This window comes from Ascaphus truei, chromosome 4 (assembly GCF_040206685.1).
Source record: "Ascaphus truei isolate aAscTru1 chromosome 4, aAscTru1.hap1, whole genome shotgun sequence".
In the NCBI taxonomy this organism is placed as follows: Eukaryota; Metazoa; Chordata; class Amphibia; order Anura; family Ascaphidae; genus Ascaphus; species Ascaphus truei.
The window spans coordinates 99,937,711-99,953,317 of NC_134486.1; positions in this window are offsets into that span (position 1 = coordinate 99,937,711).

Here is a 15,607-nt window from a genome sequence, read left to right on the forward strand (position 1 = left end):
CTGGTAGCAATTATTGGAGAGAGAGAGATGGCGAGAAAAAATCTGCCTGCTATTTCAAGGGGTTTAGCCTTTTAGACTTAGTCGAGATACAAGAAGAATTCCAGCCAGTTTTGGCCTTTTTGCTCATTCCGCTCGGATTTGCAAAGCTGACATGAAACCGCTTCTAAAAAAGCATCTTCCGCACCGTTTGGACACGTACGAAGGTCTTACAGAATACCTGCAAATCCAAGATGAAAAGTATGCACAGCTCGCAGCTACTAGAATATCCCAAATTAACTGTTAATAAATATCTGGAAAGGAGAAAGACCAGAGGTAATGCCTGTTCTGAGAATATTATTAATTATTTTTGGAATGTAGTGTTCTTTGCATATTTGTTATTGTAATATACATTAAATTAAAGTGAAATATGTCTTTTTTTTTATATAGCTGTCATAGTAAAGGGTTTTACTAAAATCACTTTCATGGTAATAATCTTCTTGTTTTTCTTTTGTCTTTTAAGATGCGTCAATGGAAAGGATCCCGTTAAAATCAACACGATTTTTTCCTTCGAGAGATCTGGGTTTTGCATCCCTAGTGCGGTGATGTTTTGTTGACCCCAATATGAATTGCTTGTACAGTAGGGAAGACATGAACCACCCGCTTAAAGTATGTCATTTCCATGATGTTGGTCTGAGCACTGATGTGATTTTATGGAAATACTTCAAAGTGTCAATGACACAGACACAGTTTTATAGCAGATGAATGTTTAACAGCAGTTATCTTTTGACCTAGTGGCCTCAGAGACAAGTAAACTTTTCTGTCATTCATTCATGTGGAATAAAGGATTGATTTCACCTACAGCATCAGGAATCTTTGCTTTTGTATTGGCCTATAAATATCGTATCTGATTTTTCCAACTCAAAGCAATCATTATGCACAACAGGAAACTACTTGCTTCGCCCCAGCACTCATAATTATATACATTAAACATATAATAATCTGAATTTAGTACTAAGCAGCCCAGCACATAGTACAGGACAGAGCTCAATGGGTGCTCTTAAATTTTTTAGAAAAGGTAAATGTACAGTATTCTGCAGAGGCAAACGTGGTTCTTCATTTTTATTTTATTCTAATCAGATTCTTAGTTTTTTTAAGTAATTCATAGGAATGATTATATCACTTTTTGATCTGTCAGTTCAATTTTAATCAGCATTGCTGGTTGTTTCCCGATTAGCCTCATTCTTTGCATCTCTGAAGGCAGCTTGAAATATGAAATGTAGACACATTATATGAGAAAATTGTCCTAAATTTGAAGGAATATATGGAAGTCAAATGAAAAAACGGCGAGTACTGTAATTATGAACAATGGACTGAAATGAATGAAAGGAAATGAAAAGTCATTAGACGTCAATGACAGTCTTTAGTTTCCTCTATCCCTCTAGATACTGCTTCACTCAAATGCCATTTACAAACTGACTTCCTTTTTATTTCTTACTCTCTTGGATCTGGATTTTGCAGGGGCGAAAAACAATAGCAATTATTATACACAGCAAACCTCATTGTACAATAGACTCATTTCCCAGTAGAATATTATCATCTAGATATAAATTCATTGTGGCGGTATGTCTTTTATTCTGTGAACCATTTATTTTGATATCAGAAACCTGACTAGTACCCTTTTGGGCTAGTTTCTTTAGTAAACCTTAATACTAAAGAATAAATGTTGCAAAGTAACAAGGACATGAAGGTCCGTCCCCCCCAAAAAAAGATGCTACAACCGACAATACATTTTTATATTAAAGCAGCAATCTAAGCTGATTGATCCTCCTTTTTTTTTTACTTTATCTGATCTGAAAATGTACCCAGGAAATAAGAAAAAGGTTCTCTGAGCTCCAGGGACTTCCGAAATGCAGATGAAATGTAACTTTTTACTTGTCTCAGTAGTAGGGGGGAAAAAAACGAAGAAAGCCATGAAGTCACCCGTTAGAAAGTCGTGACTTTGTCTCTTGAGCATGTTACAGCATTCTAAAAGCTGCCAGAGTGATGACCTCAGCAGCCATTCTATTCAACAGGACAAATATTCCAAGTACTGTATTTGAAACTTTCAATACCCTAGTTATTCAGCACCAGTGTAAGAACCATGGTTTAGCTCAGGACGACCCTGGGGATCAAATAAATTGACAAAAAAATTGGTTCCCGGGGGACTGGGGGCTTTCATATAAACCAAAAATAGAGCCCAGATACAGACAGAGAGACAGTGAGCCATAATTACTCAGTTGTGCTAAGCTACAGTATAAGGCAGCTTACAGTGCTGTAAGACGCATCGTAGTCAATTCATGGTGTTATAAAGTATGTTATGGCCAGGGTCGCCGGCGCTGTTGCCCTGGTCCTGGCAGAGGGAAGGGGTCTGGCCATCTGACCTGGGAAGTCCGTCCCTGACTTCAGCGGTCGGCAGTGCCCCCTCCCTGCTCTGCCGAGCTTCCTTTTCCTCTGTCTAAATGAGCTTGATTGGCACCCGGAAATAGCCGCTGGCCGGTCGTCACAGCTTAAAAGGTATTGTATTGTATGTCTTTATTTATAAAGCGCAATTAATGTACATAGCGCTTTACAGTAGTAATACATGTGGTAATTGAATAAATAACAGATAATATAAATAACAGATCATGGGAATAAGTGCTTTAGACATAAACATAACATTAGGAAGAGGAGTCCCTGCCCCAAGGAGCTTACAGTCTAATTGGTAGGTAGGGAGAACGTACAGAGACAGTAGGAGGGAGTTCTGGTAAGTGCGTCTGCAGGGGGCCAAGCTTTATGTATCATGTGTTCAGAAAATTCACAGTGCTATTCATATGCTTCTTTAAGCAAGTGTGTCTTAAGATGGGTCTTAAAGGTGGATAGAGAGGGTGCTAGTCGGGTACTGAGGGGAAGGGCATTCCAGAGGTGTGGGGCAGTCAGTGAAAAAGGTTTAAGGCGGGAGAGGGCTTTAGATACAAAGGGGGTAGAAAGAAGACATCCTTGAGCAGAACGCAAGAGTCGGGATGGTGCATAGCGAGAAATTAGGGCTGAGATGTAAGGAGGGGCAGAAGAGTGTAAAGCTTTAAAAGTGAGAAGAATGGAGTGTGAGATGCGGGATTTGATCGGAAGCCAGGAGAGAGATTTCATGAGGGGAGATACTGAGACAGATCTAGGAAAGAGTAGAGTGATTCTGGCAGCAGCATTTCAGATAGATTGTAGGGGAGACAGGTGAGAGGCAGGAAGACCGGACAGCAATAGGTTACAGTAATCAAGACAGGAGAGAATGAGGGCCTGAGTCAGAGTTTTAGCAGATAAGCAACAGAGGAAAGGGCGTATCTTTGTTATATTGCGGAGGAAAAAGCGACAAGTTTTAGAAATGTTTTGAATGTGAGGGGCGAATGTGAGAGAGGAGACGAGTGTGACCCCTAGGCAGTGTGCTTGGGCTACTGGGTGAATGATTGTAGTTCCAACAGTAATGTGGAAGAAGGTAGTAGGGCCAGGTTTGGGAGGAAGAATGAGGAGCTCTATTTTAGCCATGTTGAGTTTAAGGGGATGGAGGGCCATCCAGGATGATATAGCAGAGAGACATTCAAAAACTTTGGTTTGTACAGCAGGTGTAAGGTCGGGTGTTGAAAAGTATATTTGTGTGTCGTCAGCATAAAGGTGATATTTAAACCCAAATAATGTTATTAGGTCACCTATAGAGAGTGTGTACAGAGAAAAGAGAGGAGGTCCCAGGACAGAGCCCTAGGGTACCCCACAGAGAGATCAATAGAGGAGGAGGAGGTGTTAGCAGAAGAGACACTGAAAGTACGATGGGAGAGGTAGGATGAGATCCAGGATAGAGCTTTGTTCCGAATACCAAGGGTATGGAGAATATGAAGGAGAAGTGGGTGGTCCACGGTGTCAAATGCTGCAGAGAGGTCGAGTAATATGAGCAGAGTGTAATGACCTCTGTCTTTGGCAGCATGGAGGTCGTCAGTTATTTTAGTGAGGGCTTTTTCCGTGGAGTGAGCAGTGCGGAAGCCAGATTGTAGAGGGTCTAGGAGAGAATAGGTGTTGAGAAAATGGAGCAAGCGAGAGAATACAAGACGTTCAAGGAGTTTAGAGGCAAAAGGTAGGAGGGAGACAGGTCGATAGTTAGAAAGACAGGTAGGGTCAAGCTTGCTGTTTTTGAGTAATGGTATGACTGTTGCATGTTTGAAGGAGGATGGAAAGGTTCCAGAGCAGAGGGAGGAGTTAAAAATGTGTGTGAGCATAGGGATTATAGTAGGAGCAAGAGGTTTTAGGAGATGGGAGGGAATGGGGTCAAGAGGGCAAGTGGAAAAAGAGTCAAGGAAGGCAGGAGGAGAGTTAGGAAGAGGTGTAGGATGGGAGGAAGAAACAGAGGGGATGTTCTGCCGTATGGATTCCACCTTTTCCTTAAAATAGTCAGCAAAGTCCTGAGCGGAGATGGAGGAAGGAGAGGCAGGTGAGGGTGGTTTGAGTAGAGTATCAAAGACAGAGAACAGTCGGCGTGGGTTAGACTTGTGCATGTTGATTAGTGCAGAAAAGTAGGCTTGTTTACAGTAGCTTGCGAGAGGGCAGAGTTGAAACAGGATAGCATAAATTTGTAGTGAAGGAAGTCTGCGAGAGTGTGAGACTTCCTCCAGAGACGTTCAGAGGAACGAGTGGAGGAACGCAGCATGCGTGTGTGGGTACCAAAAACCCCCTGACTAATTGCCATTTACAAGTACCACCACCCCCTTCCCCCTCCTCACCTCCACTCGACAGGTGTAGGGATTGTTACAAGGGATGTAGCCGGATACAATGATGAAATCAGTGCAACTTTAATATATTCAAATGACAAATTACATAATTGATTGCTGAGTTATAACTACTTTATGTTTGGGTCCAGTTTTAGGTTTTAACCAAAAAACACTGGAAAGACAAACAGACTGATCATTTTGCATTTCTGGTTAAATCCGATAAAAACAGAAATTAAGCATCATTTTCTATTGAGCTCAATCTCTTGTAGAAGCCCAGTCACTGGTAGGAGACAAAGACAACATAAGGGGAGTTATGGAAATGAAAAAAGCAGCGATAAACACAGAATTAAAATATATGTCCATTTTTTTTTATTGCCAACACTAAACACTAAACATAAACACTGATTTTTTTATAAAATGAAAACACAGGAAAAAAGCAAATAAATAAACACAGATTTTCCATAATCAGGAATCCCTAGATATAATGTTAACGTTAAAATAATTTGTACCAATTTTGATCCCGAAGAACCAATGTGGCACCACATTGTAACAGGACTTTAACCCTTGCCTAAAAGGGCTTCAATAGAAAGCCTGTATTGGTCTGAGTAATCCAGCAGGGATCTGGTTAACTGCAGCTAGAGACAATTAACCAGTCTCCACCTGGTTCATCAGACAGGTAGAAAAGGCTTATCCTCCCAGCCCTGTAGATAGGGACAGGGTAGGTGAGTTCGTCCTTACAAAGGGATAGGATGTTTATTTATTCGTGTGCTTCCTTAAACTGTATTGTTTAAAGTGATGGGCTGAATAAAAGCCATGCTTTAATTTCCCCAAATCTGTCTCCCCGGTTGTAGCTCTGCACATGTCTGTACAGTGACATTGAAGACAGACTTGTGTACTCTTCAATTCATGCATATTATGGGTGGGTACTTTCACTAGTGTTTGGTTCTAAAAAAAATGTGTTTTGATTACGCAGGAATTTGATTAGTTTTGGTTTTGGATTCTTTTTCAGATTATGACAAACAAAAACCTTAAAAATAAGGAGGATTTTTTTTTCTTAGCAAACTGATGCACAAACTTGAAATTTCACCTACTTTTTTAAAGAAAAAACAAACAAAACAAAAACACAAGCTGAGCTAGAAAATATAAGCATGATATGGAGAAAGGGAAGTGATGTGAAGGGCTGTCCAGTAGTGTGTATCATAATCAAGATGATTGCACGGGTCCGTAGAAAGCAGATGGTGTTTCAAGAAAGCACAACCACACTTTGTCAGACTTCCACTTCTGCAAGTACTTGGTAATCAGCAAATGTTTCTGTGTCTCCACATCTGGTTATTAGAGATTCATTTCATTTATGTATCACTTAGGCAATTTATGTACCGCACTCTGCAAGAAGATCTTTTTTTTTTTTTTTTTTTTTTTTTTAAATAACTAGACATGCCAGACAGTAAAACATGAAAACTGCTGTTTGTTTAATCCCAGAGATAGATAGAGTGGCTCAGTGAGTAAAGACACTGACTGGCACTGAGCTTGAAGCAGGGGAACCTGCTTCAAATCCCGGTGTCAGCTCCTTGTGACCTTGGGCAAGTCACTTTATCTCCCTGTGCCTCAGGCACCAAAATGTCTCTGTAAAGCGCTACGTAAAACTAGCAGCGCTATACAAGAACATGCTATTATTATTATTATTATTTGAATGGCACAATGTTTCTAAATCAATCTAATTATTGATGTAATTTCTACATGAACATAAAGAATAGTTTTCTCCTGTGTGCTTTAGACTTACTGTGTCTGCAATATTCCTTTCCACAGTGCAAACGCAGTGAACATGTTTGTAAGCACGATTATCTCTGTTTGCCTGTGCATTATTTAAGTGTGGGTACTGGTCTGCAAATTACTTTCATTTAGTTGCATTTGATATCACAATCATCTTTTTGCTCTATAAATGTCAAAAACACATGTACTGTACAAAATGTGTGGGGGTGGGTAATTCTAAGACTTAATTTTTCTCAGGGGACCCCAAGAAATGTTCTGCTCTTATTCCTCAAATAAATCATCACAAATATAGATTTCAAGGATAAAGGTTTTCTCAGATTCATCTTCCCCCGACAGTCAAATGGCCCCTCTCATGTAATTACTGCTGAAATAAGTGAGAAAGAAAGCAGTAATGTTATTTGCCTTGCGGGAATAGCCCTCTGCTTGTTGTTGTGGACCTTGTTCCATTTATCTCCATGTCAAGTTTGAACAGAACAGCAAATTATACTGAAGAAAACAAGGTGGGTACCAAGAAAACAAATATAGGGAAAAAGGAAAACCTTCTTATTGCCACTATTTAACAAGCCAAAATTATGAAATAATGATGAGGATGCAAAAACAAATTACTGATGGGTCAAACACGTAAACTCACTTGATTTCTATCTCTTTCATTGGAGGTCTGGTGTCAAACATAAGGAGCAATCTAAGATGGCGAATTCTTTTGCAATTGTAATTTTTTTTATATAGCATTGAAGCAGCTGAGAGATCCCTGGTTAAGTGCATCCTGCAGTGCTGTCTGCACGTCTATTTTTTCCCGGGCCAACTGTTTCTTCTCCTCTCCTAATACATGGAGTTTCTTATCTCCTTCACTGACTTGGACATAGAGATTCTTGCAATCTTCGGTTACAGTTTCAAAACTGATATTTAACCCTTCGAAGATTTCTCTCAATGAACATAGTTCTGTGTTGAAGTGGCAACTCTTCTCCTTAGAGGCTTCCAGCTCTGTAGTAAGCCTGTGAACCTCTTTCTGAGATGCTTCCAGTGCTGCGTCAACTTGAGCCATGAATGTCTGGTACTGGGCAGAATCAGCGTAGGCCTTCTCTAGCTTACTTGACAAGATCACCCTGTCATTCTCCAACTGATATTTTTCTTTTTCCCAGTCACCCTCTGCTTGTTCCAGCGCTAATTGCATCCTTGACTTTTCTTCTATCAATAGTCTCTTCTCCTCTTCTGATTCATGGAGTCTTTTATCTCCTTCACTGGCTTGGACAGAGAAGTTCATACTCATTTGGTTTATAGTTTCAAACCTACTATTTAACTCTTTGGAGGTGTCTCTCATAGAACATATCTCTGTTTTCGATCCTCAGCAGCATCAGCATATGCCTTCTCCAGCTCACCTGACATGACATCCAGGTCAATCTCCAACTGGTGCTTTTCTTTTTCCTGGAGAACACACTTAGCAATTGCTGAGGATAGACAGCTCTGTAGTGCAGCCTTGGCTTCTTGCGCTTTATCTAAACGTCCATGAAGACAATCAATCTCTTTTCGTGCAGATTGAAGTGTCTGAGTTAGGGCATCTTTTCCTGGATTAAATACATCGTTCTTTTCTTCCACTATTCTTGGGCTAAATCTGTGAGTTGCCTTAAGCTGCAGCATATCATCCTTAGTTTCAACTTCCACAGTAATACCTCCCTTCTTTTTCTTCTTCTTCCTTGCTTTGAGAAGTTCTGAAGAATCAGTGGTACTGTGTTCACATTTACTGCTCAAGACTGTTTTCAGAGTGGGAGCCATAACTTCAGACATACTGTAGGGAAACCAAACTTCCCAAGAAACCAGTAATGCAGAAAATATATCTTTAAAGCAGAAGCATTAGAATGAACAACAGGAATATTAGACACAGAGAGACACAAGATAGGAGAGCTGACCTTTTGAGACTTTAGCATCAGTCACGGAGATTTATAAATGCAAGGAAAAAACATAGACAGAGAAACCTGTAGCTATATCTGAAACTTTAGAAATCAGGCGTAGGGATATCATACAGACAGATAAAACCTGCAGTTAAATCTGAAACTTTAGAAATCAGGCATAGAAATATCAAAGACAGCAGGAAACTACTACAGAGAAAACTTGCAGTTAGATCTGAAACTTTTGACATCAGACATAGGAATATCAGACAGAGAACACTGCAGTTAAATCTGAAACTGTTGATATCAGGCGTAGGGATATCATACAGAGAACCCTGCAGTTAAATCTGAAACTTTAGAACCAATCATAGGAAGAACTACAGATTGCAGGAAAAATCACAGCATGCAGTAACAAAATAATGGAAGCACTCTTGTCTTTTGAAATGGGAACCCTGTGAACAGCAGTGGTCCAACCAGGGATGCAGAGACCAGCCTTGTCCAGGAAATTAAAAGTCAGAGTCCAAAAAGGTGGCAACAGGTACTGCAAGGATTAACCCAGGCACTGCACAAAAGAAAAAAACCTCAAAGAAAGGTGCACTTGTCTCTGCAACAGCAGTTCTAGTCTCAGCAGAAATGTTTTTTCGTTATGAACGCAATAATTCTTGCAGAACACTTAGCAGCAACAAAAAAAAACTTCAAGATCCCAACTTGGATTTCCAAAAAAGAAACGAAAGTACTTATCTTCAACCATGCGGATGTGGTCTGCTGCAGCAGGCATGAAAGGGTGCAGGCAGAAGAAGAATCTGTTCCAGCGAGGTCCAAAAGTGGCCTCTATTTTCTGTCACGGGAGACTCCTGTGGCGGGTAGGATCTCGGTGGCCGGAACAGCACGAGCGTAGTAGGGCTCACAAGCAGAGATCAGAGGCAGGCGGCAGGTAGCGAAGTCAGGTAACAAGCAGAGGTCGGCAACGAGTAGACTGGAACAGGACAGGGGAGCATGGACAGGTCTGGGGGCAGGGACTGAGAACGGGAACAAACAGGGACAAGCCAGATTACCAGCAAGGGCCTTTACTGTGAACAGACTCAAATACAGGTACAGGTACAGGAACAGATCAGAATCAAAGACAGAGGCATGTGCATAGGAGTCTGACTTGAAACAGAGGCAAGGAAACAGACAGGAAACCGAACTATAAGACAGAGAGAGGAGCAACAAGAAGACAGACAGACAGAGGAACCCAGAGCCAACAGAAGGCAGCAGCACACCCAGTGGACAAAGAAGCTATGGCTAGGCAGGAGGTCTAGGCGATCCTGACACTACCACAATCACCCTGACAGGAAACAGTTGGTTCTGCCCAGAAGCCTGCAGTACCCTGTCCTATAGTCCCTGCATGATGACCACGGATACCTTGGGGTAGATAAGACCTTCGGACTAGTGAGGGACCAATTCTTCTGGCCCAAAATGCAGGAGTCCGTAGAACGCCATTGCCAAAATTGCCTGAGGTATATCCAGCGGAAGACACTGCCCACACGTGCGGCCCAAATGTGTAACCTAAAAAACTCCAGTCTCATGGATCTAGTCTGCATGGACTTCTTGTGCATAGAAAAAAACAGAAGAAACAGTGCACTGCCAGGGAGCCAGAGAAAATATGAAATCCTATTTATTCAGTACAAAACAAATTTAAAAAAAAACATCACCCCAGGAGGGGGACAAGGACCTCCTACGCGTTTCAGACCCTTAGGTCCTTTATCAAGGAGTATAGGGTCTGGGGCAACCTAGACCACTTATATATACTTCTCATAATTAGAGATAATTGGAAAAAAGAGGCATACCCCTCCACTGCGCATGCGCGTGACGTCACGCGAGGCGCCGCTACCTCAGTCCCTGCACCGAAGAGTGGAAACGCCCCCCGTCCCGTCAACGCATGTTCATTAGCGGGCCACACTTGACTCACATCTCTCTAGTGGTCTAACAGCTCGCAGTGAGTCGCCGCCCCCCAGGACACACCTCCCGACAGCTGACTGGTCAAAGCGCCATCACTCAGCTACTAAACACTACGGCTGTAAAGTGCCCCTGAAATGACCCGTCAGTCCCTCGGCGAGCAGCCCAGGGTTCCTCAAGGACAACACCGCAATATCTGCCATGGCCCCCTGTAATTACATACTGTATACCCAGCGATTATAAAAGAAATATAATCCCTCCGCTGAAGTGCAAATAAACACAGGGTGACGTCACCACTGTTGACTACCCCATGTTGCTCCAAACCCCACACGTACATAATGTTACAATATTATACAATGCAAATCCCCGTTCAGAATATAAATACATAAATAACAGGGGAAGGCTTAAAGCAGTACAAATACAAATGTAAACATACATAAAAACATATTCTAGCAGAGTTACTAGCTAAGTATTTTGTTCCGCTTTACAAGAATTATGTCCATCCTCCCAGAGTGAGGAACCATTAAAACGACAATGTATCAATAATACTGTCTTACTTCAAAAAACAGGCATAATTATATAATAAGGACCAAATTGATGTTTGTTAATATTTGTGGTGAATGCACCTTAAACAAGCCAAGGACCATTCAATAGCTACATAGATAAATATATATATAAATGCTTAATATGCAGACCAAGAACAATAGAAAACCAGGAAAGGAAGGAGGGGGAAGGGGAAGGGGGAGAGGGGGGGAAGGGGAAGGGGGAGAGGGGGGGAAGGGGAAGGGGGAGAGGGGGGGAAGGGGAAGGGGGAGAGGGGGGGAAGGGGAAGGGGGAGAGGGGGGAAGGGGAAGGGGGAGAGGGGGGGAAGGGGAAGGGGGAGAGGGGGGAAGGGGAAGGGGGAGAGGGGGGGGGGAAGGGGAAGGGGGAGAGGGGGGAGGGGGGGGGAGGGGGGGGGTGGAAAGGGGGAAGGGAGGGGGAACTTAAGGGTGGAAAGGGAGGGGGGAAATCCTCACTCTTGGCATAAATCCTACATATAACACATACTACCGATTGAGGAAATGGCTGAGATTCCACTCAATATTAAGACCGCAGGTAGCCCTAGTCTATAAAATGAATATCCAATAAGCTTCCCTGTGGTCCAAAAGATTGTGCCTGTCACCCCCTCTCTCGTGAGCGAACACTTTTTCAATACCTCTGACTGTCAATCCTTTTGTCCCTCCCCTCTCACATTGTGAGAAATGTTTAGAGACTGGATGTGTACAGTCTTGTTTTTTAATTAATATATGTTCTAATACCCTGATTTTGAGGGACCTAGTTGTCCTCCCTACATAATTGGCTCCACATCCACATGTCAATAAATAAATTACATATTGTGTGACGCAATTTATAAAGGATTTAATTGAGAATGTTTTCTTAGAGGATAAGCCCTTAAAATGGGCTGAATGTTGCATATATTGACAAATTTTACATCCTCCACATTTAAAAGAACCCTTAGTAACAAATCATTTTAGCCTTTCTATAGACGAAGCGTGGGCCCTTATCTACAAAGTCTACCAGACTAGAATCCATATGTAGAATCCATCAATGATTACGAATAATTTGTTGAACATGCTGGCTACATTTATTATATTGTGTAATCATAAGGGGTATATCGTCTCTAGTGAAACCTGATTTCCCCTTTGGGCTTCTGTTCTTATTAACATCCTTAGTGAGATTGGTAACATTAGTAACTACTATCTCCCTCATTCTGGGGCCCACCTCTTTTGGGTCAAATAAACTCTGTCTATCCATGGCTGATACTTCATGATAAGTTTGAAGCAGGTCTTGGCTTCTATATAGCCTCTCTGCTGGAACCGGTTGCAAAATTCCTCAGACTGCTGGATGAACCCCTCCTCCGTGGAGCAGTTCCTCCTCAGTCTGAGGAATTGACCTTTTGGGATACCATTAATGATCATACAGGGGTGGCAACTGTCCGCTCTCAATAACATATTCCCAGAGTTTGGTTTTCTATATAATCTATTTGAATGTTTCCATTAATATCTATAAATAACCGGAGGTCCAGGTAGTGAATGTAATGCCAATTGTAATCATGTGTGAACTGTAAATTGTTCAAATTTTGATTAATACAATCAAAAAATGCGTGCAATGTGACTAAATCCCCCTCCCAAATCATAATCAGTTCATCAATGAACCTCTTATAAAAAGTGATGTGTTTTCTAAATGGATTCGTGTTCGTGAAAATAAATTGAGACTCCCACCACCCCATGAACAAATTAGCATAAGAAGGTGCAAAACTTGTGCCCATTGTCGTGCCCTGTTGTTGTAAATAAAATTTGTGATCAAATAAAAAATAATTGTGTGTGAGTAAAAAATTAATTGAATCTAGAATAAACGCCGTGTGGAATTGATTACTATCTGGACCCTCCAGAAAATGGCCGATAGCCGTCACCCCCTGGTCATGTTTAATGACTGAATATAATGAAGTCACGTCCAAGGTCACCCATACTGACTGGGGTCCCCACTTGACCTGACCTATTTGGCCAATCAAGTCACCGGAATCCAACAGAAAGGAAGGTAAGCCCCTAACACAGGGCTGGAGATATTGATGAATGTATTTGGAGAGACCATCTACCAAAGGGCCATTAGACGACACGATTGGTCTCCCCGGGGGGTCGACAAATGTTTATGGACCTTTGGGAGATGGTAAAACACAGGAATAGTGGGATGGGGATTCCACAAAAAGGTAATTTCATCTATTCAATACCTGGGTGATTTCACCTACTTCGATAAGATCTTTAAATGCTTTAAGAAACCCCTCTGTGGGGTCGCATGGTAGCACAGAGTAGGTAGTGGTATCCCCCAGTTGGCGATAGGCTTCCCTGAGGTAACAAGTCCTACTCTGGACCACCACAGCTCCCCCTTTGTCTGCATTTTTAATAACAATTGTGGAGTTCTTTTGTAATGATAATAATGCCTGTTTTTCTCCCCTATTCAAATTCTGATTAGCTCCACTAGTAAACGAAAACCCCTCCGCTAATATTCGAAGATCTCTAATCACCAGGTTCTCAAAAGTCGTAAGATACGGACTTTTGGCAAACTGGGGATAAAAGTGTGAGCCTCTCTTGAGATTGGATTTCCAGGAGCTGAAATCTGGTACAATAGTCCCTAATGGTTCCTCATCGGAATCCCCTAATAACTCATTAAGATCAACAACATCCTGAAAAAAACAAGCCTCTCTGTCCCTATGACTACATAGAGCCTGATTCAAGAGGCATCGGGAACGTGCTGGTGGTGACCGACCACTATACGCAGTATGTCAAAGCGTTCCCTACCAAGGATCAGAAGGCAATAACGGTGGCTTAAGTGCTGTGGGAGAAATACTTCATCCATTATGGCTTACCAAGTCGGATGCCCTCCAACCAAGGGAGAGACTTTGAGAGCAAGTTGATCAAAGAGCTTCTTAACTTGCACAACATAAAGAAGTCTAAGACCACCCTATATCATCCAGAGGGAGATGCTCTGCTGTAGAGGTTCAACTTAACCCTACTCGACATGCTCAGCACCCTGAAGGGCTCCCAGAAGGCCAAGTGGAGCAGACATGTGGAGACGCTAGTGCACACATACAACTGCACCAGACATAAATCCATGGGATTCACGCCGTATTTCATGATGTTTGTGTGAGAGGCATGACTGTCTGTGGACATCCATATGAGGGTATCTACCAATGGGGATGCCAATATGACGCATCATAAATATGTGAAACGGTTCCAAGACAGTCTGCACCATGCATATCAGTTGGCGGAAAAAGCCTTAGCCCAGCTGAACGCGTGCAACAAGCGAAGGTATGACCACAAGGTCCGCTATCGGGGACTTCGGCCCGGAGACGCTGTTCTCCTATGCAACCTAGGGATCCCCGGCAAACACACAATCTGGCCTAACCCTGGCGCAACAGGCCCTTCGAATTAAAATCCCAGATGCCAGGCCTCCCTGTGTACCGCATACGAGATGCGGAAGGCAGGGTAGAGGTCAGGCACAGAGATCACTTGCTGCCCATCCCACAAGTGGGAGAAAGTGACCCCGAACCAGAGACAATAGTAATGGCCAGTGAGGTCAGAAGAGAACTTTGAGCCAGTACTCGAATCAAATCAGGATCCAATGGAGGGAACCTCCACTAGTTCAAATGGAGACTGGTGGGCACCTCCCGAAGGAGCACTGGGTAATGGGCCTGTGCCTCATGTACCCTAATAAGAGGCTTCAACAAGTCATCCACTTGATTCCCCGAAGCCCGAGCTTCGTTCCTATAAGAGATATTTCAGAGACTGGTTCACCCTTATGAGAGTGTCTGGGCCTCAACCTCACGATAGCCTCTCCCATGAGGGAGAAAATGAGGAAGGGACTCACAGGAGTCATCGACTGAGGTGCCCTCCCGCTAGAGTGGCATACGATTCGTTAGGAGCACCCCACTATGAGTCTCAGCAGCTGGCTCGGAGCAAGCTAGCTTTAATAATAGCATTGTTCACTGAGTTGTGCAACCTGGTGTAAAGTTTGTATCAGTTAAGTTGTATATATAATCTGTATTTGTATTATATAAACTTTTGTTGTCTTTATATGTTGTTCCCAAGCAGAGATGTTGGAGTCCCCACCAGGTCCCCCTTTCCCTCCTTTACCTCCGATGCGGGTGCGGAGAAGAGGGAGACTATGGCTGCTCTGCTGAGGCGTGTGGGTACCGCCAGAGTGCGAGCGGACCTACCAGGAAGTACCGGTATAGCCAGAAAAGGGTGTACAGAGATATTTGTTATCACATAACAACATCTCGTTAATATCAGTAATAGACAGTTGATCCATATACCTTAGACAGAGATGAAATATAACAGATTACTCCCAACATGGAGAATCCTTTACCCCATCAGTAATAGTGTTTAGGGTCAGGCTTTTTAACAATCCTGCCGTCATAATCGGGAACCCGAACTGAGTACACCCGTACTGGACCATTTTCAGGGCGATACTCAACCCTATCCATAAATATACCCCGTCCTACACTCTGCACCTTCATAAGGTAACATTCCCTCTCCTCGGTGTAGTGTACGGAGCAACTGCACTTAGATTTTAAGTACTCCAGAACCGCTTGTCGCAACCACGCCTACCTATTGGCTTCTATCTCCAGCATGATAGGCTCAGGGACATAAGGATACTCATAGCCATGAGACTGCAGGTACCTGAGAACTATAGCTCGGTCAGCTCTGCTAAGCTTAGTCAGCTTGTGGTTATTGC